This window comes from Mustela putorius, unplaced genomic scaffold (assembly GCF_011764305.1).
Source record: "Mustela putorius furo isolate JIRA1106 unplaced genomic scaffold, ASM1176430v1.1 tig00000450_pilon_pilon_pilon, whole genome shotgun sequence".
Taxonomy (NCBI): Eukaryota; Metazoa; Chordata; class Mammalia; order Carnivora; family Mustelidae; genus Mustela; species Mustela putorius.
Genome location: NW_025421385.1, coordinates 13,721,699 through 13,748,358, shown reverse-complemented (window position 1 = coordinate 13,748,358; position 26,660 = coordinate 13,721,699). Strand labels below are relative to the sequence as shown.

The window sequence follows — 26,660 nt, the reverse complement described above, 5'->3', positions numbered from 1 at the left end:
GAAAACCTAGAGACCAAACTCCGCAGTAATTGGACAAACGTATTATTTGCTTCCTAATGTGATGCATTGAAAAGGATACCTATGGAGTGAAATTTTTTGCCCGAAAAATATTTCAAACAGTATCTAATCATGAGGAAGCAATCAGATAAATCCTAATTATGGGTGCATATTAATGTGGGACATTATGCAGAACAACTTGGCTGGATAATTCAAAAATATCAATGTCACAAAGGAAATATGTAGATTAATTATTCTAGCTTAAAGAAATGTAAAAAGAGGGGCACCTGGATGATTCAGTCTTTAAGCATCTGCTTTTGGCTCATGTCATGATCCCAGGGTCCTGGGTTTAGGCTCCCTGCTCAGCAGGGAACATGCTTCTCCCTCTCCCACTCCCCCTGCCTGTGTTCCCTCTATCACTCTCTCTCTCTCTCTCTGTCAAATAAATAAATAAAATCTTAAAAAAAAAAAAAGAAATCTAAAAAGACATCCAGTCAGTCATAGAATTAACACCTCTATGCAGAGTACATAGCAGGGTTTGGGAGAAACATTTGATTAACTCATTTTTCTTATGCATCACAAGAGTGTCTACCTTCAAAGTAAAGATACTGTCTCTACTGTGACCACACCAGCACTTAGCTAAATTTATCATTTATTTTTTTTAAAGATTTATTTATTTATTTGACAGACAGAAATCACAAGTAGGCAGAGAGGCAGGGAGATAGAGAGAGGAGGAAGAAGGCTCCCTGCAGAGCAGAGAGCCCGATTCGGGGGCTTGATCCCAGGACCCTGGGAACATGACCTGAGCTGAAGGCAGAGGCTTTAACCCACTGAGCCACCCAGGTGCCTCTAAATTTATCATTTAAAGTTTATCCTTTCTAACATCCACTCTAGAGAACAAATTGCTGTTAGAAAACTTTATTCCAAGGAATGGGCAAAAAACTCAAAATGGCTCAAAGCTACTTGTTGGTTCACAGGACTGGAAAGTCAAGGGTAGCTCTGGCATGAGCTCTGGAACTGAAAAAAATATTATCAGCTCTGCCTTATCTCTGCTTCCCTCTGAAGTGATGATCTCATTCTATGGGGCCAACCAAGATAGCCATCGACAGCTTAAGATTCACAGCGTCTCGTCTCGGTAGCAACAACCAGAGAATGGCTTCCTATCCAGGAGTACAAATGCAAATACCAATGCCACAAGACTGATAACCCGGTATCAATCAGGTGCCTGATCATTGAATGGATCTCTGGGGTTCTGGGGTGTGTGTGTATGTGTGTATATACATGTCTGTGTGCATGGGTGGTAGAAGGAGAGAGGGGTTTTTTTTGTTTTGTTTTTTGCTTTTTAAAATTTCATTTATTTATTTGTCAGACAGCGAGAGAGCACAAGCGGGGGGAACAGCAGAGGGAGAGGAGAAAGCAGGCTCTCTGCTGAGCAGGGAACTCAAAGCAGGGCATGATCCCTGGACCATGGGACCATGACCTGAGCCAAAGGCAGATGCTTAACCATCTGAGCCACCCAGGTGCCCTAATTAATTAATTTTTTAAAAAGGTTTTATTTATTTGAGAGAAAGAGAGAGAGAGAGAGCGCGAGAGCGCGCATGGCCAGGGGGAGGGGCAGAGGGAGAAGAAGTAGACTCCCCACTGAACAGGAAGCCCAAAGCCTGTCTCAGTCCCAGGACCCTGGGCTCATGACCTGAGCTGAAGGCATACACCTAACCGACTGAGCCACCCAGGCACCCCAGAAGGAGTGAGTTCTTTGGTCAAATAGAAGCCATTTTATATCCATATGTAAGATGAAGGGGGAAATGTGGTTGACAGCCCCACCAGCACCGACAGAATTGGAAGGGCATGGTTCCCCTACAGACGGATGGTAGGCAGTCAAAATCTTGCAGAATTTCCCTTCCTGATACCAAATATTCAGGCACTACTCACATTACACAGGACTGAAAGTTTGTGGCTTTGTTTCTGATTCAAGACTGTTCAAGTTACTCCTTTTCCGAATTTTAGACTCCACTTTCCAATTGTCTTAACATATGTCTTTCCTTTCCAACTCCAGTCTACTTCTGAAAACATTTAGGGCCAGAAAGACCTGACCTTGAATCTCCACTCTCCCATGTCCTAATGGGGTATCTTCTAGTGATTTACTTAACACCTCTAAACCCTAGATTTTCTAATCTGTAATGGGAATAATAACAGGATCTTACTCGTAAATATGTTTTGTGAAGTTAATCATGTAAAGATTTTAACACATGATTGGTCACATAGGAAAGACTCCAAAAGGTTTATTATTATTACTCTTATCAATCATAAAATTGCTCTTGGGAAGATGAAAATAATTGCAAAAAAGACCATAAATACTTTAAATATGACTATCTTTATAATTTATAACTTCTGATGAGTCATATCATTAAGTTTCACAAGTAATTTCCTTGTCATTTATTTATAGTTTTAAATGTAAGTATGAGAAATCCAGAGAGGTACTATGTCTTAGACGTATTGTTGAGTAATACATCACTGTGAGATAAGATGTCACATTCATGTTTTAACGAGAACATGAGTCGATACATCAACCCAAACTTCGTAAGCGCTATGTGCCAGGCGATGTGCTTTATTTTAAAAGGTCTGGATCAAGGATCCAGCTTTTGTTAAATGGTGAGAGCACCATGGCACATTCTGCTAATAATGAAATATTATGCAATTATGTAAAGGACGGTTTGAGTGGATTGAAGGGTGAGCTGTATAATGAGAAGCTAATTACAGGGAGAGATCCTGGCTGCAGATATTTGCAGACTATTTCTTGGTTGACAAAATGCAGAGTATTTATGTAACATTTATGGGAATTGTTTCATTTATAGAATGAAATGGTGAAGCAAAAGACTGTTATCTTAAATCAAGAGGAAGGATTCTCTGTGCCCATTATTTCAAACTCAGATTTCATGTTCTTTCATAATCAACTGAAACACAAATGATGATTTTGCCACCTGTGTACAAGTAGAGCTGAGAAAGATGAATATGCAATTATGTTCTCCCTGTAAGTATATGTAATTTGTGGACGCTTAATGAACTCCTTTCTGACTCTAAAGTTTTTGTAATAAACCATGCCTTGCCCATGAAACAAAATATAGAATCACCAACAGTAGAACTGTACACTTTCTACCCTGTATTTGATGACTCAGTCCTTGCTCAGTGTGCCTAAAAGATCTCAAAAGGTTTGACAAAGCAACACTCTTTCTCTCCTCCCAACTTGGTCCAGCCTCCAAGAAGCTAAGGTAGTCACTAGAACCATCTGAACTCAACTAAGGAAAGTTAGACTAGAATAAACAGATCTTGAATACCAGCACTGTGGGAACTGTGAAATGTTGGTGTTAGTTTTGAGAAGTCTAGGTCCTCATCAGGTAGCTTTAGAAGCTAATTGGCATATGTAGGATTATAGTTGATTATTGTATATTTCAAACCAAAAATCAAGTCCTACATTTAACATGTGGTTTTAGAAATGGGACGGAAGATATGTAATCCAGGCTGCCCCAGAATATCTTATTTGAATGATCATGATAGATATACATATGAAATGTAATAACCACGATAGAAATTTAGTTTTTTGCCATACTTTGCAGTTTGTAAATTGCCTTCACATACATTAGTACCTTCCGCATTAGCCTGTGAGCATCTCAAGAGCAGAGATTTTCATTCATTCGTGTTGTAACCTTCAGGCCTCACACATTCTGTGGGTGCTCTCTCATAAGTTTCGATGCTACTAATTATAGCAAGAGAGCCCTCTTCCTCACAGGTCTGGGTCTTGACTCCACAATCTCTACTGTTAACTTCTAAATTTAATAATCCCGATGTTTCCTCTTTTATCTGATCCATAGGGGTGAACCTAGGTCCTGCAGTTACCCTCTCTGTGAATCACTAGTCCTATCTATTTAAATATTCAGTTCCCTAATGGACAATTCTTCAAATTAAACCCTGTTATATTAACTGGTGTGGTTTTTCTTTCTTGCCTGGATCCTGACTAGTAGAGGAAAGGGAATTGAAACAATGCCTGAAAGACTAGGTAAGTGCCCTGAGTTCATCATGTTGAAAGCTTACCTGGAGGGGATGCATGGGTGGCTCAGTAGGTTAAGCATCTGCCTTTGGGTCAGATCATGACCTCAGGGTTCTGGGTTCTAGCCCCATGGCTCCTGTTGTCTCCCTCTCTCAAATAAATAAGTAAAATCTTAATAAAAAAAAAAAGAAATAAAGAAAGCTTACCTATATACTTAATATCCAGAACATTGTACACAAATGCTTTTTTTCTTTTAATAAACTCTTCCACTGGGTCTTGCTGGTGCTAGCTTCCACTTCCACTGCTCCTGCTGGTGAATGCGTGACGGCTTCTTATAATATTAACCAGGAATTTTCTGATGCTGGCTAATTTCCTTGGAAATAGTTGCCGTTGGCTTCAGTTTTTCCCACCTTATTTTGCAGTGTTCTTGTTCTTGTGGTTGCTAGGAGAAAGAGAAATACATGAAGAGTTAAGACAAACATTTCCTTCAGTCCATTCCCTTGATGGAAAGAAAAAGAAGTGTATAAAACTGAGAGTCCAAGCCTGGTTATCAACTGCATTGTAGGATAAATGATCAGGTGAATTGGTCTTTAGCTTCTTAGTTTTATTGGGCACACTGAAGAAACTTAGGTCTCTTTGTGTTGACATGGAACAATAATGTCCAGCATTGGGGACTCTTTTTAAAGAAAGTGTTTCAGAAATTCTGAAAAAAATCTTTCTGATGAGTCAAATTTTAAAGCTAGCTGACTTCATTTGTTTTGACCTAAAAAGAGGCAACTACTCTAGAGACTAAGGTATTGCACACCCTTTCTTTAAGAACCCAGTTTGGTTGCCATCTAACTCATATTTACTGAATAATTCCCACATCCCACCCATCGGCAATCTCCTTGCCAAACCTGTGACTAGATGGAAAGACAGTGTGGTCATTGTTATAGTCCTTCCTTCAATATTCCTTCTTTTTTTTTTTTTTTAAGATCTTATTTATTTATTGACAGATAGAGATCACAAGTAGGCAGAGAGGCAGGCAGAGCGAGAGAGAGGAGGAAGCAGGCTCCCTGCTGAGCAGAGAGCCCGACTGGGGGCTCCATCCCAGGACCCTGGGATCATGACCCAAGCTGAAGGCAGAGGCTTTAATCTACTGGGCCACCCAAATGCCCCTCAATATTCCTTCTTTGGCCATTACAAGCAATCATTCTTTTTGGCAAGATATTCCTTTTTACTGGCATTTTCAAATAAAGTCTTAAAATACCTTCAAATCACAGCCTTCTAAAAAGAGAATAAACCTCTGGAAATCACGTAAGTCCTTCATACCTCCAGTTCCAAGTCTAGCACTCTCTTGCTTTCATCCAATAAGCTTTTTGATCACCTGCTGGGTGCCAGGCCCTGTGTCCCTGTGCCGAGTACTGGAAAGAGAGACAACCCAGATCAAGAGGCTGCAGTGGGGGACATCACAGCTTCTTAAGATGGATATATATGCATAAAACAAGATGGGATGTGGTGACTAACAAAAAAGGGAAACAAATAGAGAGCACTGAAAGTTCAGAGAAGGACAGGAAGAGGTGACATTTGGATTTAATTCGATGCTGTGTGTCTCATCATACAGCCAAGTGGCTGGCATGTTCACAGCAGCAGGATGGAGTAGACCTAAATGAGTTAAGACTTGAATAAGATCTACCCACTAAATAGGAACCAAAACTAGGGAAATGAACCTAGCTATAGGTTCTTTTTTTTTTTTCTTTAAAGATTTTACTTATTTGTCAGAAAGAGAGAGAGAGAGAGAGCACAAGTGGGGGGAGCAGCAGGCAGGGGGAGAAGCAGACTCCCTGCTGAACAAGGAGCTGGACACAGACCTCCATCCTAGGACCCTGGAACCATGACCTCAGCCAAAGGCATCTGATACGCTTAACCGATTGAGCCACGTGGGCATCTCCATAGGTTCTTTTTCTTAAAGTGCGATTCAGCTGTATGTCCATCAGAATTATCTGGATGCTTCTAAAAATCTAGATTTCTAAGATCAATTCCCAGGGTTTCTGATTTATTAGCAAGCAAAAGAGTGCAAAAATCTATTTAACATACACGGCAGCTGATGCACATGAGTTTCTAAATCTGAGAGTCCCGATGCAGGAACTTGATGTCAGGCAGCAGGTGGCAGTGTCAAGGAGTTGCTGAAGTTAGGATCATCCTCTATGGCGGATGGACAAACAGAGCACAGCACAGGGTCAGGAAGCACAGGGTCAGGAAACCCAGGAGAAGACAAGATGCAGGTCCAGACAGGCCTGCAACAAGGCATTCTGTTCCCTTTTATATGGCCCAAGTTATTTGGGATTTCGAATTTAGGACCTTATGGTAGGTGAGCATATGGGGAGAAAGTCAACTGGAAAACACCAAGTAGAGCCCACAGACTTGGGCATGGGAACGCATAGGCAGGATTTAGTTCCTGGAAATGGGGGACAAGGTAAGAAAGACCAAGGCCGAATTACTAAAAGCACAACCAGAAGAGCATTTCCTTTAGTAAGCTTTAAATTCTGGGTTCATGACCAAAAACACTTAAAGTGTTTTATGATATGGGTTCCTGAGCCCCACACTGAACCTGTGAAAATCAGAATCTCTTGGCATGGATCCCAGAAATATGCCTTTTAATAGCAGTTCTTCTAGGTCATTCTGCTATTATTCAGGTTGGAGGAGGACTAAACAAAGACTCCTCAAGCTTTTCTTCTTTCACCACAACCATCACAGCTACCCCCACCAAACAAAGGTCATGGCTGAGCTATCGTTGGACCCTAGGGGTCGATGCTGAGAAGGAAAGAATTTGTGGATTGGTTGGCCAACACAGTGAGTTCATGGTGGAGAAAATGTGTGCTTGAAAGTTCTGTGGCCAATAAGAGATTTCCAGCACAGAGAGTCATCCAAGTTTGTTGTGTAACAACATTTATGATAGTTCTTTGGGGCATTAATACTTAAAACAATTTTTAAAAAATTCCCTTTTGTCTATTCTCTTGCTCCATCTCAACAAAGATCATTTTCAGGTATCACTGAGCCTTCTCCCTGTTCGAGATTTTTTTCATAGAGTGAAAATTGACAAAGAACAGTGTTGAGAATGGTGTTAAATTAAATGGCACTGGCATTAGACTATTTGTTTGTTTCACGGTTTCACACCACATGCTATTTTTTAAGTGAATTTTACCTTTAATTTTAGTTTTAATTTTTATCTCTACCTGAGACACAAATGGCATTGATAAATCACCCAGAAGCGAAGGATGAGCTAGAAAGGAGGTAGCCATGCCAAGCTTCATAGCAGATAAACCTCTCTTCGTAAGGAAAGGAGCAGTAAAATCACAAGACAATCTGTTTCAAAAATCAGTAAATTTATGCTAAATAGTGTCCAGTTCCATGAGATGCCACCCAGTTGAAATGGAGCCAGGCCACCTGATTCCTTCTTCTACTGGTAAAGACTGTGTCACAGAAACCAGCTGCCATGGATGTTGTTCAGAACGCTGTCCCTGAAAAGAACTCTGGGCCATCTGTGCTTGCGGTTCTATTAATAGATTGTTCTCCAAACCATAGACTTTCATCCAGTAACCTCACATCAAGACTCTTTCAAATATGAGATTTGGAGAACATCATTGATGGGCATTTCTTGTGATCCACTGGGAGGGCATTTTTCAAAGTGATGCTTTGAAAGAAAGAGGTGACCAGGATGTGTTGGGAACCCAACAAGAGGGTGAACTTGCTGAGTACAGAAACCTGTCTTTGCACCTCTATCCTGCCAGGGTCGGCACCATGCCTGACCAAACAGCATGTGTTGAATTGTACTGAAGCACCTTGGAAGTGCCAAGTATAGTGCAAGAAATTTTACGAGGTTGTTTCCTAAGGAGAAAAAAAGTAGTTTTTATTGTCCTAATGAAAGATGAGAAATCTTAGGTTCATCTGCTTAGGAACTTACTCAAGTTGATACAAGTTGATACAAATAGTGGCAAATCTAAGATGTACATATAGCTGCTGACTTCACTTCTCTATTTGGCAGTTTTCAGCATTTTATGCTTTTTCTTTATTTTTTCTTTCTTCCCTGTTTTTTTTGTTTTGTTTTTTTTTTTTTTTTTTTTTTTTTTTTTTTTTTTTTTTTTTTTGGCAATACTCTAGAAGTGCAGTTGTCATTGTGATTTGTTTCTCCTAGGCCAAGCTTTGACACACATTCTCCATGACTCTTGAGAGAAAGGTGAAATGACTAACAGAATGAGGCTGAAGTAGCAATGAGATAACTTTCTAAATTTATTTTTAGGAAATAAAGAGGCTTAAAACATGTGGAAATAATAACAGAGGATATGAGACGCCAGATAAATTCAAACCAGGCCAAAAAATATATTTCATAAACTTAGAAGAAATAGTGAGATACACTAAAGGAAAGAATATTTATTACATTTAAGTATTTCCTTAAGACTTTTGCTAATGCCATTAGTTTCTTTTCAAGACTCTAGTTAGTGGCTTCCAGAAACATTGAAAGCATATCTAAAGACATTTAGGTGAAAAGTGGAAGGAACATCACCAGATGTAACATGCTGCTGAGGAAAGAAGTATATGTAAGCCAAGGTTGCCCCTGACCACATGTCCCTTATGCTACTGGTCCACCATGGCTCCAATCTTAAGAACAGTATGAGAGGTTCCTGGGTGGTTCAGTCCATTGAGCTGCTAACTCTTGATTTCAGCTCAAGTCATGACCTCATGGCTGTGGGATTGAGCCCCTTGTCAGGCTCCCTGCTCAATGCAGAGTCTGCTTGAGAGTCTCTGGCTCTCCCTCTGCCTCTCTCCCTGCTCACATGCTCTCTTTATCGCAAATAAATATTTTTTTTTAAAAAAAGAACAGCATCAACTATGAGACTTGATTAATGTAGGTAGAACTTATGAAGATGGAATTAATGAAGTTATATATATATATATAATGAATTATATATAATATATAACTATATGTATATAATATATATAACTATATATATAATGAATATATATAATAATATATAATAATATATATAATGAATTAATGAAGTTATATATATATATACATATATATATATATATATAAAATGGAAACCAGAGTTGAAAATCTAAGCAGACAAAACCATTTAAGCCACATAAAATTAAATCTAGCTTATTTCAAGAATGTCAGCTAAACTCAACTTGGATTATTTCTTGTGAATGCCTCTACTACTCATAAATGAAACAAGTCATCATCCTAAATTGGCATAAGATAATCACTTTAAACCACTCCCTTGCCATCTGGAAATTGACATTGTAATTACCACTCACTGTAAAGGTGAAACAATGTGTCCATTTTCACTTCAAAAGCCATCCCCTGACATCATGTCTCTGAACTTCACACCAGCCTGGGTGTGAAGACTCCCTGTGTGATTTTTTTTTTCCCCTCACTCAGTAAAATATGCATATCTAGTAAAGTTTCCTGAATTTTCTTTTGCCTATATATAATGTGTGTGTGTGTGTATAAAAAAATAAAATATTATCATACATCATAACATAATATATATTTATAATACTAGCATATAATTATATATTTATATATAACACATAACAATACTTTCAAGAACAGGAAAAGTAAGAGAGGAGATTATTAAAATATGCTTAAAAAATCTGACACAGCAGTTGGGATATAAATCAAGTGAGAAAAGAGTCTACGAAACACAATTCATTCAGTTATGCATTCATCTCCCAGACAGTGATAAGCGTTAGAGACAAAATGAGGTTCAGTATCTTTTCAACCTTAGATATGTTTTTGGCTCGGTGAAGAAGATGTAAGTATTCAACATGCCTTATGTTGGGAGAAGAATTAGAAAAGACTCCTAACAATGGGTAAATGAATATGTAAAATTGGAACTTTGACAAATGAGAATCCTTGAAGTACATTTTGAAGACTAAACACACACATACAGAAATAGATAAAAAGGAGAAACTAGGAAATATGGAGAAAATAAAGAATTTAAAGTTTATTTTAAAACACAAGATAAGAGTAATCAAGTTGTTCCTGGGGCCAAATTTTGGTTTAGGAGCTGTACCTTACCACTGCAACACAAGGTGAACTGTGGTTCACTGAGGAAAACCTTTCCAAGGTATTCTAGAAGCAATTTAGAACCTCGTTTCATGCTAGTGTGGTCAGTAAAAGATGACTTTTTAGTTTTGCTTTATTTTTATTTGTCAATATTAAAATTGAGAACAGTAATTGACAAAGATGCTTCTAATTCCTTTCTTGTGTAGAAATATTGTATAGAAGAGAAAGACCTTCCAAAAATGGCAAAGAGACCCTGGAAAGGCAGCACTCCAAAGTAACAGCCAAGAAGAGAATAATGTCCTCAGATGTTAAAAGAATTAAGAAATAGCAGAGGAAATTTTCACTTAACATCCAAAAAGAGACATTGTATCAGTAACATGGAGGGTAGAAGAAAGAGGGAAAATGTCTCCAAATCATCTGGGTGGTGTTACAACACCACATCACACACACATGCATACACACACACACACACACACACACACACGTGCGCCCACACACACGCCACTCAGGCATCAACAATCTGATGTATTCACGAGAGTGACATCTCCTGGGACTGAGAATCAGGGCCCTGACAAGCCACTCTTGTAATTAAGGAGAAGTGTGTGTCTGTATACAGACATCAAAAGATCATTAAAAGAGTGCAAGTAACAGAAAAATTAAGGCAAATGGACATGCCAGGATTGCGGGGGTGGGGTGGGGCGGGGTGGTGGTCAGGCTAGGATTACCTTTTTCCCTAGCGAAGTGTCAGCATCAAAGCAGTTGAGTTTCTAGAGGAATGTCACTCTGTCTGCTTCCAGGGCTTGTCAATGGGCTGTAGGTAGTAAGGAAATTTAATAATTTTTCCTCTGTGTTTGTTTTCCATATCAGGGGTTAATTTTTATTTACTGATGGAAACCATAAACCAGAGGAAAATTTCTGTTTTAGCATGTTGTTAGGAAAAGGAATTTCAACCAAGTACATTTGAAGATCTAATTGGCTCTCTTAAGCAACTTGTGGATCAGCACCATTCCATCTAGCAAATAGAGAGACTCTCCAAGGAGTTCTAGGAAATGGAAGGTTTTTACTGGAAGAAGGTTGGAGCAAGAATTGATTAGCAAAACAAAAGAAAGGATGGTTTAAGGCCAGGACATCTTTTGTCCAGGAAGGAAAGGCAGATGAAGATGACCTGAGTAGTGCTGATCAGAAAATTCAGATTGACTCTTAAAAGGCTACAATTCCTGGAATAGGATGAAACAGTAATTAAGCCTGAGTTTGTTGTCAATGGGGACAGATGAGGCCAATTTGGGCTTATTTGTTCTCGTTTATCAATGTCTGTACTGTGGGTTTATTTCTTTACCATCTGAAATATTCCAAATGTTCGTCTTTCATTAGATCCTCTTTCTTTTCTTTCTTTTTTAAGATTTTATTTATTTATCAGAGAGAGGGGGGGAGAGAGCGAGCACAGGCAGACAGAATGGCAGGCAGAGGCAGAGGGAGAAGCAGGCTCCCTGCTGAGCAAGGAGCCCGATGTGGGACTCGATCCCAGGACGATGGGATCATGACCTGAGCCGAAGGCAGCTGCTTAACCAACTAAGCCACCCAGGCGTCCCAGATCCTCTTTCTTCAAGTAAAAATCAGTTGAGTGTTAATACTTCATATCAGGAACAAACAAACAAACAAACACATTTTTAATGAACAGAATACTCATCTTTGGTCTCTGCTGTAATCACCTGCATGAGTTTAACTTGCAAACAAGTTTAAGGCTTAGCGGATCCTTTGATAACACATGATGATGAGAGAACCTTGCCTCCAGCTCGCTTCTGAGCTCCTGGCCTCCCTAAATTGGCACAAACACAACCTTCAGTGACCTTTGGAATAGTGAAAGTGCATGAATCATCCCGGTAAGGAAACTGGACTGAGGCAGCTGTGCACCCTGGTTTTCAAAGCCTTCACTCCTTCTTGCTCACACTTCAGCAGTGAAACTACCTATAGATCCAGATACTTTATCTACTCAGGTAAAACATTCCTGCCTTTAGCAACTAGAGTAAACATATGATTTAAAACTCTATGCAGCTCACCAAGATCAAGAGAATGACTTATTTGAAAATGCTTGTATAAAAAATATTGTTTCCAAAATCTATTGTACCATTGCCACTCAAAATGAAGATTCATATGATATATTGCACTCCTACACAGACAAATACTTCAAGATGGCCGTTTCATAATTACTTCTTTGGTCTCCATCATTAATTATAGATGTCCTTTCCTAGATCTCATTTGTCCATTACACTAGCCTGCAAAGACTGGGATTTCCTGACTCTCCATGAAAAATGATTGAATTAATTTGAATCATGTTGAAGTTGGGAAAATAGTTGGGCTTTAGGTTAATGAAGATGATGTTTCTGAAAAAAAAATTGAGGAAAATGCATCTGTTACTGAAGTATATTTTATCCCATATCAAGTAACAATATTATTTTCATAAATAAGAGGAGCAGCCTAGAAGTTTTTCCAAGTTATTGATACAGTAACTCATATGAGAAATAAGATGAATACAGATGTGGAAATGTTGGGGTTTGGAGCAAATGGTCAAGAAAGAAATCTCTAGTCATCTTAGGTGCAAAAAGGTGGTTTTATTAAAGCACAGAGACAGGACCTATGGGCAGAAAGAGCTGCAGTGGGATTGTGATTGGTGAATGATTATATACCTTCAAGTTGGGAGGGGGTTAGAGACAACACAACCCTCCAAAGTATTTTAGAAACAAGGTTTCCAGGACCCTGAGGGGGTTAGCTATTTTTAGGAAAAGGTCTTTTATTACTGTTAAGTAAAACCTCAGTCATAAGACCCTTCAGATGTGTATCAGTGGGCGAGATGTTTGGTGGATGATTGTCCACATATATCTTGAGGCGGGGTAGAGATAAAGCCAGTTTCCAAAGGAATTTCTGTATGTTTAAAGTAGACTCCCAGGTTCCTGGGGTGGGGTCAGGACAATGTTAAGCCAAGATTGTCTTTTCCCTTAGCAAAGTGTCAACGATGAGACAGCTGAGCTCCCAGAGGAAGCTCACTCTGCCTATTTCAAGGACTTGTCAATGAGCTGTAAGTAGTAAGGAAATTTAATTTTTTTCTTTTGCCTTTGTTCCCCACATCAAATACTTTAAAGGGCCAGTTCAGAAATTTTCTATCATTTTCCCTGTAGATAAATAGTAACCCTCAAGTCCCTACTCCAGTATCACTTTTGTGAGGTCTTTGTAAATGTCAGAACGACCTCCCCGTGTGGAGGGAGCTCTCTCCCCTGAGCCTTATCGGAGGCATGTTATAAAGAAACAGGCCCCAAATGGAGTCACTCGTACTAAGCGCTACAAAGACTTATGCCTAATCTAATTGCAATTTCAGCCTCTGCTAGGAGTGGAATTTTAAACCAATCAGTCTTGAATTTCCTGATCAGCCCTTAGTGAAGTAATGGGCAGGATGAGTTCTCCTGTCCTTCTCCCTAAGGGAAGGTGACTCTGCCTGAAACTATCCTGTCTCTTTTTTTTTTCCCCCAATAACCTCTTCATCCCATTTTCCATCCGCCTATAAAGACCTTTCATTTGTACAACTCCCTGGGAGCTCCGTCCTATTTGCTAGAATGCGATGTTGTTACCTAGCTCATGAATCATTGAATAAAGCCAATTAGATCTTTAAATTTACTCAGCTGCATCTTGTTTTTTTAACATCTCTAGGCCAATCTTGTTACATTTAGTTTGTAGAATGACAAATTTAGGATCCATGTCAGTAGCAAATGAGGACTCCTAAATCCTGGAGGATGATAGTTGTGCTGGACTTACCAGTTTACTGGTACTGGTATAGGAGTTGGGTAGGGTAAGTGTAGAGGCCACTTTTAGGCAACAGGCATGAGCAATATAAGCCTGGAAAGCAAAAAGGCCCACAGTGAACACCGGGGCTGAATGCAAACAAGCTCATTAGGCAACCACCTCCAAATATCCATAAACCCTAACTGACCAATGCACCACTTACCAGCATGCACAGGTACCAAAAAAGGAAAAGTCCATATGTTCTCATACCTTCTCGCCTCCCTCACTTAACAACAGTCCCCTGCCACCCACCCTACCCCCTCAGTGCCTTCTGGCAGACAGTCTCTCCTTTCCTTTGCTTCCCTGTCCACTGCTCCCTTGCAATGTAGTCAATAAATTTCCATCTCCTTTGTTCTGTCTTGGTGAATCCTTTCCCTGCCCATGCTGCTGGCCTCCACCTGATCTGGTCATCCTATGGTAGAATATTAAATTTGTGACTTACCTTTAGATACAAAGGCTTTTTTTTTTTTTTTTTTTTTTTTTTTGCAAAACCCCCATTAATGATGAAGTTGAAGTTAAAGAAATGCTAAATTTGGAAATTTCTTCTAATGGATCATTTGCTGAATAAAGTATGAAGAATTTTATGAGTGTTTTTTGTCAGTGTTCAGATAGGGGAATGGTCCTATGCCTGATGAAAATGTCATTGAGAAGTTTCTTCAAGGCTTTGGGTTCCTGTGTTGCCTCTCCCTTAGACTTCTTAGAACCCTCATGATAACAAGATGTACTCTCCACTAACATCATTAAAGTTAATAGAACATTGTGCTGGGATTGATTTGACACGTACATTCTAAATTGCCCTAAGTTTTTGTTATGTTAGTAGAAAAAATAAATGAAAGGCTTCATAGAAACTTGGAGACTATAGAGTAAAATTCAAAAGATTACTTCACTCAGTGGAATATAAATTATATTTTCTCTGAGCTCATCCTTGCTTAAGACATGTTGTATATATGTGGTGTCAGTATTCATGAGACAGGCAGCTAGTAACTTCTGCATGAGTTATTTACATCAAGTACAATGACAAGTGAAATTTCAGTGTCTTTTTTGTTAAAAAGCTAAAGCACAGAGTGCACTTGGGTGGCTCAGGCGGTGGGGCTGTGGACACTTGACTTCAGCTCAGGTCATGATCTGAGGGTCCTGAGATATAATTATATAGGGCTCCATGCTCAGCAGGGGGTCTGCTTCAGGATTCTCTCTCCTTCTGCCCCTCTGACCTCATCTAAAACACATAAATAAATCCTAAAACAAAAACAAAAACTAATGCCCAGGCAATCAGACAATAAATCAAGAAAATCACTGCATTGTCATCATCAGACCAAATTATTCATGTGAGCGTGGAACAAATTCTTTCATTATTCTGAATATTTTACAAACATTTAATTCTGGCTATCAAAAAGGCCTGAATATGTTCAACTTATTCTCTTATTCTTGATTTGTTTGTTCTGACCAAGTTTAGAAAACCAGAAAAGCAATTTGCCATCACACTTCAAATAGCCCACAGTATTCATTTCTCCAATAAAAACTCCCAAATCACTGTTAAAACTATATCCAACAGAAACAGACAAAATTAGTCAAAGAAACAATCGGCAAACCTATGATATAAGAAACTTTTCTTTATTCTTAGATACTTCTTTATTAAGTGAATTGTTCTGTTTGGGAAGTATCGGTCTAGACTCTAAGTCCATTGAGAAAGGAGCTTGGGATTTTACCTCCATGAATGGACTAATTAGACATTAGATAATGCAATGGAAATTATTATTACCAGGATTCCTGGAAACAGTAAATGTAACTGTGAAAGGATTTCCAACTTCGTAAAGGAGGAAAGGATACTGCAGTTGTGGGAAGAAGAAACTCCACTCTCTATCTTTATACCATCTAAAAAATATATGCAGTAAGAAATAATGGTGAACAAAGGAAGGAAGAACTAAGTAAAAGGATTCCTTCAATATATTGCTTATTAAGAAACCAACTTTTGGAGTGGATAAACTTGTTTAAGACTTTCCTGTGTATTATGTTAAGACATCTCAGAAAAGAAAATGATAAATCCCAATTCAGCTGAGTTAATAAACATCAAATTTACAAGTCACTCCTGTGGGAAACTTGAGTAGTCACAGCTCCAAAGTTTGTCCAAACAGAAGGACAGAATATATGCAAGACAGCATGGCCAAAAAAGTTCTCTCTAGGAAACAAAGCTGAAGAGGAAAAAATGGAATTTCCACAGGGGCATCTGATTAAATGAAAAGAGCCAGGACAGATAGAAGCACACAGGATATGTAATAGTTATTTTGATCCAGTGAATATTGGCCACAGAGAGAAAAGGGCTTTACATTATTATACTTACTCCTATCCAACAATGTCTAAAGGTTTCTAGGTCACCATGTACCCAGTTTTATCAAAGTCACTTTCAGATGTCACATAACTATATAATTTGTCTTTTGGCTGAAGTTAATCAAATAAACTAAGAGGTCTTTGAGGACCAGGTTGACTGTGACCTGGATGTATTCATTCTCCATTGCTTGTTCAATGAGGGAACTATTCAGTCCTGGGAGGTCTTAAAAATAACAGAAGGAACATTTTTGCCAGAACCTATACATTGGTTCGGGGTGGGAGGGAATAACCATTTTCAGATGGTTTTTCTTTCCAACAATCAATTACACTCATTACGTTTTGATGTTAGACTTTCAACCTGGCCAACATTTATAGGAATGAGAAAAGAAAAGCTACAATGACTGGTCACAAACCCCACTGACTGAGAAGAAAGAATAATCTATAAAAATATGGTGAAATTCACACATCTATATTAGGCTATTAGGGATATCCAACTCTGACCTGGAGAATCAAAGATAAATTGTCCCGAGTGTCAAGATTTATGGGAAAGCCCCCCCACCATCAGACTACAAGAAATGATGATACCTGGAAAAACTATTCCCTGCAATATTTAACAACAACAAAAAAAAATAAGATGAATGACTTAAAAAACAAGTTCTTCCTTTTTTTAGTGTCATCTGTGTGTTATTATTGACTCCCTCTAACTACTGAATTTAAGATGAGTAACATTTAGATTAAATTACATGAACCATAATATATTTGATTACAATTATTCACTCATTTATCTTGGTTTGTGCTTAATCTCCTAAGACTTCACTTATGCAGGGATCAGAAGTGTTTAATCATTTGTGAATAAATTGTGGTTTTGGTTTTTTAAAAAGTTTTTTAAACTTTTAACTTAAAGTTTTTTTAAAAGTTTTTTAAACTTTTCTCAAATCCATACATGCACATACTGAGTCAAAGAGCCCTCAAAATTATTCAAGCACATATTTTAAAGAGTCAAATAGTTCCACATGGCTTACCAAGAAAACAGCTCCCTTACCACTTCACCTCCATCTCACCTTCCAGGCAACAATTTCAATCTTCTGGTTTTTGTCTCTGTAATCTATAGAGACCAGCCAATTCTAAATTTGCTGTTTTGGGAATGATTTATGAATTTGGTACTATGAAAGCAGAGTACTGACTTCTTTTTCTCTATAAGTACCTGCAGGCTGCTTCTTATTTTTCCATTTTCCCAATTTTCTATATCACCGTTGTGACTGGTTAGCTCTTTAGTACCAAGCCATGAAGTATACTATGGTGACTTGAAATTTTTTCTCCCTGAAATCTTCTACTATTTGGTTGCGTGGTTTTCTGTGTACTTGTAATTAATTCAACTCTCATGTGTCTCCTATTTGTGTAGCTCTTGTGTCATTAAGTTGAAACACTTAGACATATTCTGTTAATTTTATCTTTTGGAGGAAACTTTCCTGAAGCCTCCTGACCTAGTCCCATAAGATCTGCTTTCCTTCTGGGTCTGCTGCCCAGGTCATCATCCTAAGAGATTTTCGACCATAATCCTGGGGACTCCCTGAATGTCTCTTGTGTATTTCACGTTTCTTTTTCTTATCCTCTGGATGTCCTCTTGTTCTAGTGGAACCCATCTTCCAGTAGCTTCCATATAAAGGATGAATGGACCTGATTCACTGTTGCCTTGCTTCAAGTATTTCTATGAGAAATCAATTTCATTTTATCTCATCATTTTAAACTGTTTTCTTTTTTCCTATTAGTAATTATAATTTCTTCTAAATGTTTCTAAAATACCATAATGATATACTTCCGTGGTTTTGTTTCATTTATTTTTATAAGGCATCTCTGTGGACATTTTCAATATGGAAACAGGTCATTCAGGTCTGGAAATTTTTCTTGAACTATTTTTGACAAAATTTCTCCCTTTTGTTTTTTTTTATATTCTCTTTCTAATTTCCTATTTTATGAAGTTCGTCTTCCAGAGCTAATCCTCTGGTTGTATTCTTTTGTTCCCATTAATATATCTGCCTTTTTATATATTTTGTAGAATATTACTTTATCTTTCAAAATATTTTACTATTTGTCATCTCTACTATTATATATTTAACTCCCATAAACTCATTTTATTCTCTGACTGCTTTCTTTTTGTTTTCCTACTCTCTTCCATCATTTTTTTTCAAATTATTTCAGTTTATGCTTTATTTTTATTGCTAATGACAGCTTTGAGACAGTGGTTTCCTATTGTTTATTTAGTTTTGTCTTTATCACATGGGGTTTCTTAAGCTGTCTGGTGAGACTGGGTTGTCAAGTCTTTTCAATATCTGTTTATGTATATAAGATTCATCTTCCTAGTTTGTTGTGAACCTGTACTTATCTCCAGTGTTACCTGGAACCATGGTAGTATTCCTTGACCAAACAGAGTTAAATACACTGACTCATATTGATGAAGATGTATTTGGGTCTGATAGAGCTTTGGAGCATTGCTAGAGAAAATGTCCATGTTCTTTTTTTTTTTTTTTTTAAGATTTTATTTATTTATTTGACAGAGAGAGATCACAAGTAGACAGAGGCAGGCAGAGAGAGAGAGAGGGAAGCAGGCTCCCTTTGAGCAGAGAGCCTGATGTGGGACTCGATCCCAGGACCCTGAGATCATGACCTGAGCCGAAGGCAGAGGCTTAACCCACTAAGCCACCCAGGTGCCCCAGGGTTGTCAAGTCATACAGAAATGTAGAACAAGAAGAGCTGCTTGGTAGTTTTCCACAAGAATGGAGATTTCACTCATGAATTTCACTCAAAGATCCATGCTGTAGTGGAAGGAAGTCTTGAGGAGAATTAGAAGTCTGTGCAAGACATCTACCTCACAGGAGACCTGTACAGCCTCTACAGGTAAGGGCACACTAACTTTCTAAAACAGGAGAGAAGATGATGCTCCTAGTGACAAGAGTGGCTTGACAAAATTTAGGGTTTGATTATCTCAACTGCATCAGAATCTGCTCTTCTGCTCTCATTTTATCATCCCAATTTTTCAGGCATAATAGATGCCCTAACATTAACCTAAGAGACTAGGGAGAGTTGGGATTCATCTTGCATTATTATTTAACCAACTCCAGGATTAGATTTTGAACTTGGTTTTCCAAAGTCTTGATCCTATATGTCTAGGAAACAGATATTTCTTTTAGGGCAATCAAAAAACTGTGGCCTTTTACTTAGATGACCCTGAACTCAAATTTTCTTTCTCTAAGTTGGTTTCTTTTAGAAATAATCAACAAAACCCTCTACTTCTTATGTTCACTAAAAAGCTTTAGGTGACAACTACATGATCAACCAACACTTACTTTCTATCAGCATTTCATTATATATGATTCAAGGTGATGATTGCAAGGTGATGATTGAAGTAAACCTTTTACCACCAAACGCCACGACCTTGAAAAAAACATATAAGCAGGTTTAGGGAAAGGTGAACTCAGGTTTCCTTTTAAGTGGTATGGTTTACAGGATAGTGAAAGTGAATAAAAAGGTAATATAAGGACATAACAGCAAAGATCACAGGACGTTTGCTTCATGGTTAAAATACATGTTACATTTGTTTTAAAAACTTTTAAGGACATTCATCTTTATATAAATTTACACCTGGATCTTACAGTTTTTGTATAACTGATAAAGGCAACAACTTCAGTTAATATAAGAAGTGCATTTAAATTCTGAACAAATTTTGTCAAATTTTGATGAATCTCTGTGTATTCTTTTCCCAAACAAAATTTAAATTTCTTCTTACTAATGATCCAGAATCTTCTTCTGAAAATCTTCTTCTTGCTTGATTTAAACTCTGATCCTTTTTGTTTTGTTTCATTATTTCATATATTTTACCTGTCATAATCCCTGGATGGACAAACTGGTCTTCACTACCCCCTTTCCACAATGTTTCCCAACAAGATTTTGAAGACAGTTAATGATTTAGATAAATGCATCTGTAATAAAGGCCTTGAGATCTCTTAATGAGTTTGACTCACATGCTGAAATTTTGGGGGGCACCTTGGTGGCTCAATTGGTTAAGCATCTGATTCTTGATTTTGACTCAGGTCATGATCTTGGGGTGATAAGGTTGATCTCCATGCTCCGGAGGGAGTCTGCTTGAGACGCTTTCACTTTCCCTCTGTCCCTCTTCCCTGTCTCTCTGTTTCTCTCCCTCTAAAATAAAAAAATAAATCTTAAAAACAAAAAACAAAAAACCCAAATGTTGAAATTTTCTAAATGTTGAAATTTTCTATTCTGGCCAAACAAATGTTGGGTGAGTTGGGAGATATGATCTGTATTTATAATTCTTAAATAGCTTAAAATTTCTGATTTTGGTTATTAATTAGTTAAGTCTAATTAATGTTGATTTCTTTTGGGGGGAAATAAAATACAGAATTATCAGACACCAGAACAGTAATAAAATTCATTCAGTATCTATTACTGTGCTCCTCAAGTTTCCACTTGAAAGTTCCTTTAAAAGTCATGATAGATCACTTTTTTTCTTTTTTGATAAATTCCTTTATAATGCATCTGTGAGAAAATTAAAATTCAATTCATTTTTAAGTTGTAAGTGACCATTAAACTATGGGTTTAGCTCTAGAGGTACATATCTGGGTTTATAATTTTTCATAGCTACTGTTGTGGTCATTATTTCTGGAGCAAGGACTTTCCTCCACTAGTCTGTTGTTCAATACTAAGTGCCTGCCCCAACTTCACCACTCCCAGAACACATACGAAAGGAAGGCAGGCAGGAAGGTATTTCCCTTTTATGCAGATTTTTCCCAGAATATGGTGAGTTTTTGCCAACATAATAGTGAACATTCATAAAGTGCTTTCAAGTTTATCAGAATATTTCCATGCACATTTTAAGTATAAATTTTATCATAACTTTTTTTAACAAAATAGAACACTGATTTATTAATTTATTCCTAAAATACAACTATTACATGGGCTAAAATACTTAGATTCAGTCAGTACATTCTCTTCTCTACAGCACAGTTTCCATGGGAATGGAAATTATAATTAGAAGGTTATTAAAGCAACCTTGGGCTAGAACAAGGGACATGAACTCAATGATTTTCACTCCTATTGCCAATCAGCAGTGATGGTGGTGCACCCACTTCCGCTGAAGGGGTGGAGTTACTGAGCCAACGTCCGTGTTGGTCCGGGAACACTTTTTCTCCTGGATTGTGCCTCTGTCATACCTCCTCCCAATATTCCTATTTCAAAATCAACCATCCCTCTTCTGTTATCCAAATCTTTAGCCTTATTAATATTATTGATTAGGTTACAATCTAGTACTGTCTTCAAACTTTTTCCCTGGAAGACAACTTTTTCTCTTGTGATATCTGTCTATATCTGAGCTCATCCACTGTGTGTTACTTTTTTTTTTTTTAATTTTTTATTTTTTATAAACATATATTTTTATCCCCAGGGGTACAGGTCTGTGAATCACCAGGTTTACACACTTCACAGCACTCACCAAAGCACATACCCTCCCCAATGTCCATAATCCCACCCCCTTCTCCCAAACCCCCTCCCCCCGGCAACCCTCAGTTTGTTTTGTGAGATTAAGAGTCACTTATGGTTTGTCTCCCTCCCAATCCCATCTTGTTTCATTTATTCTTCTTCTACCCACTTAAGCCTCCATGTTGCATCACCACTTCCTCATATCACTTTTATTAGTGTAACTCAATTGTGAAGGGGCTTCTCCGTGACTTCTAAGAGCACTTGCATTATAGTATCTGTGGTGGTTTGTACCCAAGAATACATACATTTTAAACATATTAACACATGTTTCAACAAGGACTCATTGTCTGGCACTGTGCTGAGCACTTCATGTGCTCTTTCTTTCTTTCTTCCTTTCCTTCTTCCCTTTTCTTTCTTTCTTGCTTCCTTGAGAGAGAGTGGAAGAGAGTGGGGGTGGGATGGGAAGAGGCAGGGGGAGAGAGAAAGAGAATCTTAAGCAGGGTACGTGTTCAAAAAGGAGCCTGACACAGAACTCGATCCCACAACCCTGAGATCATGACCTGAGCTAACGTCATGAGTCAGATGCCCAACTGACTGAGCCACCCAGGTGTCCCTTCACATGCATTTTCTCATGACAGCCTAGGTGGCAGGCAGTTATTTATTCTCATTAACATAGATGGGGAACCTGAAGCACAGGAGTTAAGAAACTTCCCCAAGGTCACACAGCTGGTAAATTTAGGTGCTAACTCTTGCCTTTCTAACTCCAGGCACTGTGGTGTCATTACTCTTTCATTCTTACATATATGTGTGTATACACACATGTGCGCACACACATACACACACATACATGCCTTAACATAATACATCACATACATAACAGCATTTGATTCAGGAATCTTTTTCTAGACATTTATCTAAAGGAAATTATGCAGGATAAATACAAATATTTACTTAGAAGGATATTCATTTTGTTTTGTATTGTTTTGATTAAAAAGATGATAATTAACTAAATGTACAAGAAGGTTGAATAAACTGTGGTACCTTCATACAATGAAAAAGTAATAATGAACCCTAAATTTATTGAACTAGGAAGATGTTCAAAATTGTGTATTAAGTGAAAAACCCAAGTTTAAATCCACATATGGAAGGGTTCCTTCCTGGTTCAGTAGGAAGAGTATGCAGCTCTTAATCTGAGAGTCATGAGTTTGAGCCTCATGTTGGGCATACATATTGCTTTAGAAAAATTAAAAATAAATCAGTACATGGAGTAGGATCTTTTTTTCTTTAGTCTCTTTTGCAACCAACTTTCTTGAGATATAATTGCATCATAACATTGTATGAGTTTAAAGCGTGCAGTTATGATTTGATACATGCATATATTATGAAAGGACTACCTCAATAAGCTGAGTTTTAACACCTCAATCACCTCATATAGTTACCTTTTGCGTATGGGTTGAGAATATGTAAGGTCTACACTTTTACAGTATTGCTCACTGTACTCACCGTGCTATACAGGAGATCCCCTAAGTTTATTCATCTTATACCCGGAAGTTTGTCCTCTTTAAAATCTCCCCATGTCTCCCACCCCCTCCTCCAGCCCCTGGTAACCACCATTCTACCATCTACTTCTATGAACTCAACATTTTAAGATTCTACCTATAAGTGGACAAATACAAGCAGTATTTGTCTTTCTCTGACTTGTTTCACTTAGGATGATGCCTTCCAGGTGAATCCATGTTGCTGCAACTTGCAGGATTTTCTTCTTCTTCTTCTTCTTCTTCTTCTTCTTCTTCTTCTTCTTCTTCTTCTTCTTCTTCTCCTTCTCCTTCCTCCTCCTCCTCCTCTTCTTCTTCTTCTTTTCTTTTCTTCCTTTCTTCCTTTCTCTTTCTTTCTTTCTTTCTTTCTTTCTTTCTTTCTTTCTTTCTTTCTTTCTTTCTTTCTTTCCTTCTTCTTCCTGCCAAATAATATGCCTTTGCATCTATATACCACATTTTCTTTATCCCTTCACCCATCAATGGACTCTTAGGTTATTTCCATGTCTCAGCTACTGTGTGTAATGCTGCAATGCACAATCAACATGGGAGTGCAGAAATCTCTTTGAGATAGTGATTGCTGGATAGTATGGTAGTTCTACTTTAATTTTTTGAATAATCTCCAAAATGTTTTCCATAGTGGCTGAACCAACTCACAATCTGAGCATCAGTGCACAGTTACCCTTTTTCTCCATATTCTTGGTAACACTTTTTATTTCTTATCTTTTTGATAACCATGCTAACCCAAATAACCCCCTCTTCATTTATAATCCTGAAGGGGCCCCATTGGATTCCAAAACCAGAGAATTTTACAAAGTATTCTCCCTAATTATAGGGCAGTTCTATTACATTTTATTGGAACTGCCAAAACCATTAAAAAGTACTGGAGGACATTGACATGGTTGCTAGACATGGAAGAAATTCCCACCTAAATACTCAGATACTCCACTTATATCCCTCTGCCTCTGTTGTCCCACGGGGGTTATCCTTACACAAATTTCCCTAATAAAAGGAGGTTCTCGCTCCCTTTTATTCCCACTCCCTTATTTCTAATAAATCCCTGATCTAATTTTGCCCCTTGTGAGAATACATAGGCAAACCTCTACTGAGAGTTATGAAATCTCACAATTCCTGGACACTTTATCTTTGGACAGCCTGTCTCTAAACTGCAGACCCTAAAACTAGTAATATCCCAGCTACAGCCCCCTTCTACAGACCATCCACCTTCCATGTAACTACCCTCTAACTGCTCTGCCTCCATATCAGTCCCTGCTATTCCCTCTGCCCCTTTCTTGACCCCCAACACTGGCAGACCCCTTAGCACCTACCCTAAGAAATTGGTAGCCCCACAGGGCTTATCTCACTTCCTGGAGATAGTCTCCCCTGTACCACTCTGATGGTCCACTGGGACAATAAAAACACAGTCTCTTTGGCCCAATTAGATTTGGGTTTCCAAGTCACTGCCATTCTAAAATTCCTAAATTCATTCCCAATTCATTCCTAAATTCATTCCCAAAGAGGGAGCTCTTCTCCATACTGGGCATTGCCCGTAAAATACCAGAAAGTGTACAAATCCATCTTGATGCAAATGTTGGTACTACTTGCCTTAAACACCTTCCTCTGGTTGTGGTCCCCTTGGCTCTTTGTTTGCTATTACAGGCATGGATGCATTGACACCACTCTGTATGGAACAAGCCCAAGTTTTTGGCCTTCCTGGTAGAACCCACCAGTGGACACTGATGCCTCTTTCTCTTCTAGTTAGGATGGTGAACATCCTCCAATATCAACTTAAATAGAGCACTGAGACCCTACACCCTGTTATTCAAAATATGCTGGGGACAGAATTATTAAGCCCACAGTCTCCCCTTTCAATAGCCCCATTTGGCTTGTATTTAATCCAGGACCACTAATTATGGAAACTTCAGCTATGTTCCCCTTATTAAGGATCCTATTGCAGTAAAATTGATAGAAGACCTACAATTGGCCCAAGGAGTGTCCTGTGTGGCCACTGTTCTAGCTAATGTGTTCAATTCTGTTCTCATCAAATTCCAGTTTGATTTGGAAGTACAGGCAGTGTGGCTGGGAAACCACACCCCACAAGATCCAAGGCATTGCCTCATCTGTTAAGCTTCTGAGCATCATTTGGTTATCTAGGGGCTGAGAGATTCTCCTGGTCATCAAACTTCAATTACTCACTATTGAACCACTTGTTATACTCAGATAGGCACAGCACATACTAGGTCTTTTCATGTTCTATCCTAATGCTTTGCTCTCTATATGCAATCATTCACAATTCTGCCAGCTTCCATAGGGGTGAGGCTCAACAGTGCATTTTAGAAGCTGCCTAACTGGCATTCCAGCAAGCCTCAACATTACTCCCACCTGGCTCTACATCTTTGGTCACACTTGACCAAACCTCCTGGAAGCTCTGGACCAAACATAAATCTAACTGACTTTCTATGGGGTCTTAGACTAAGTGCCCATCTCAGTGGCAGCCCAATATATCCCTATTGAGTGAGTGCCAGCTTTTGGCATCCTGTTGGGCTCTTTTGGAAACCCAGGTCCTAATCAACCCCCACTCATTACTACTCTGTATTCAAGTTCCTACAATGCCCTGGACTAGACATGCCTCCCAACAGAAGGTCAGCAAAGCCTCTGATGGAAAATGGTAAAATGGAAATTTTACCTTCAGGACAGAGCTCAAAATGACAACAAAGGTCTTTCTAAATTAGAGGAGAATGTGAATTCCACCAGGCTCAGATCCTTGCCTGAGAGCCTTGTGGAATTGGGAATGGTACTCCCACTTCTTCTTCTTCTGGCTACTTGGTGAACCCCTCAGGACCAACTGTCTGAGATGGGAGTCAGTGTTCTTCACTGATGACATCATAAACAATGAACTCACTGTCCAGCAGCCTCAGGCACCTCTCTGGTAGAGAAGGGCACTGCCAGCTCAGTCCAAACGGTGGAACTTGTGGCTGTTCAACTAACCCTTAAGAAGGTGGCCTTTTGTAAAGCCATATTTTCACAGACACCTGGGATTTTGTTAATGGTCTTGCAGTTTGGTCTGGCAATTCCATCTGTTTTCAGAAATGCATAATTAACACACAGTCCAGACACAGATTCAGATGACATGTAAGCCATTCATCACTCCACTTTTTCAGGATATTTTTCAAAATGTTTTGCTGAATCTTATATCCTACTGGAGTTCCATCTAGCTGCATTATGTTAGAAAATTTGTAAATAGCTGAAAAAAGAACCCCAAAGACTTCTTTATTTGCATCACAGCTAAAACATATAATTAGAACTCAATGATCTGATACTCCAGTAAAGCTACATGGGAAATGACGAAATCCAGATGTGTGCCTCCAAATGCTATCTTGGG

The 26,660-nt window shown here is 38.5% G+C and overlaps 1 long non-coding RNA gene across 3 annotated transcripts in view; it reads right to left on the bottom strand.

Annotated features, from left to right (window-relative positions):
• Positions 1–26,130, bottom strand: part of LOC101693555 — a 52,621-nt gene extending 26,491 nt beyond the window's left edge. For 2 of the 3 annotated variants that reach the window (XR_001179574.2, XR_001179572.2), the window contains exons 1-4: positions 25,965–26,130; positions 19,598–19,685; positions 13,902–13,982; positions 4,249–4,484 (exon numbers count right to left, since the gene is read on the bottom strand). This is a non-coding gene — a long non-coding RNA (uncharacterized LOC101693555). The remainder of the gene's footprint in view (positions 1–4,248; positions 4,485–13,901; positions 13,983–19,597; positions 19,686–25,964) is intronic. The other variant, XR_001179575.2, reaches the window with a different exon arrangement.
• Positions 26,131–26,660: the final 530 nt, after the last annotated feature.